Here is a 1,342-nt window from a genome sequence, read left to right as displayed (position 1 = left end):
TTGCACTTGGGAAAGCCATACAGCAGGATAGGGACCCTAACTCTTGCTTCCTGAGAGATTTGGGAGCAAGTTTGTTCTTACCTGCACAAACTGGAGTTTCATACAGCAAAGATTTATAGGGGCAATGAACTTTTATGCGATGACTTACCTCATGTAACCCCAATGTGCAGAACACGTGCTTAAAACGAAGGGACACAAGTCTTCGGAGGAAGAGAGGTGCAGTGTTCTTCTTAAGCGGTCTAATATTAGTTTCCCTGTTAAATCTTCTTTTAAAAGAACTAAACAAGAATTTGACTCTTTGCTACTGTAACATGGATGAAGACAGGGGAATGCTATTGGGGATGACTTTGGCCAGAACAGGTTTCGGTTGAAAGCCTCCTACAGTCTTTGTCACATTCATGTCATGTCTTTTGTGTCTGCAAATTACTCAATAAAGAAAACAGCATGGAAAGCTCACCTGAGATCAGGGAGTGACACATGCAAGGTATTTTTCTCGTGTGATGAAAGGCCCACACACGTAAAGGATGTCTCAGTGGCTCCAGGCAGTCCAAGGAAACATATAAAAGCACTTGCAGCTCAGAGCTCTTCTAATCACTCTCCTGAATTTCTCCTCCTGGGTGAACCAAGTAAGTCTGTTTTCACTCTATATTTTTCAACCTTGTAAAACTTTGCTGTAAGAGCTTCAAAACTGAGCTTGCATTGATACGCTGGGACTTGTTCTGTTGTTGAACAGAGGCTGTTTTCATAGGAGATCATTTATAGCATTTTCACCCCCAGGCATTGATGGGTGGGGGTTTTAGCCATTAAGGGTTGGATTTGAAGATCTACTTAAGGGGTTGGGATTGCTAATTCCTATTGAAGTAAGCTGGACAGAGATAATGAAAACATGTACCAAGAAAAACCCGTGTCATCTCAAATATAATTGGATATCATAAAGGAAAGCTATAATTTTATAGGGCTCATATCTGCACTGATTTGAGGAGAGCATCTTCATCTCCACCGGATGGGGAGGGCTTGAATTATTTCACATATAGAGGTCATGTGCCCCAAACTGATTTTAGCTTTATGCTTATTAAAAGTGAGCTCACGGGGTTCCCGTTCTCACCACTGCTGGCCAGCAACACTGCAACTCCTGGGACTTCCGTGTGGCGGGCCAGTAGGGGGCGCTCCTGCATTGAGCCGCCCACCTCCCTGCTCCCGACCACCTTCCAGGCTCCGAGTGCCTCCCTGGGGTGCCTCCCGTCCGGCCGACCCCTTCCCTGGAGCACACCCGCTAGCCTGGGGTTCCCGCTGCCACCATCCAAGGCTCTGGACTCACTTCTGGCTCTGCGCACCTTGGAGA

General features: G+C 46.3%; 1 protein-coding gene across 1 annotated transcript in view; it reads left to right on the top strand.

Annotated features, from left to right (window-relative positions):
• The first annotated feature begins 602 nt into the window (after window positions 1–602).
• LOC102378033 (feather keratin 4-like) overlaps window positions 603–1,342 on the top strand; it is a 2,451-nt gene continuing 1,711 nt past the window's right edge. Inside the window, exon 1 of the mRNA XM_006039268.1 lies at window positions 603–626. The gene's annotated coding sequence lies outside the window, so the exon portion shown is untranslated. The remainder of the gene's footprint in view (window positions 627–1,342) is intronic.

Source organism: Alligator sinensis, unplaced genomic scaffold, assembly GCF_000455745.1.
Source record: "Alligator sinensis unplaced genomic scaffold, ASM45574v1 scaffold2142_1, whole genome shotgun sequence".
In the NCBI taxonomy this organism is placed as follows: domain Eukaryota; kingdom Metazoa; phylum Chordata; order Crocodylia; family Alligatoridae; genus Alligator; species Alligator sinensis.
The sequence above is the reverse complement of the archived record's forward strand: the minus strand, read 5'-3'. Positions and strand labels throughout refer to the sequence as shown.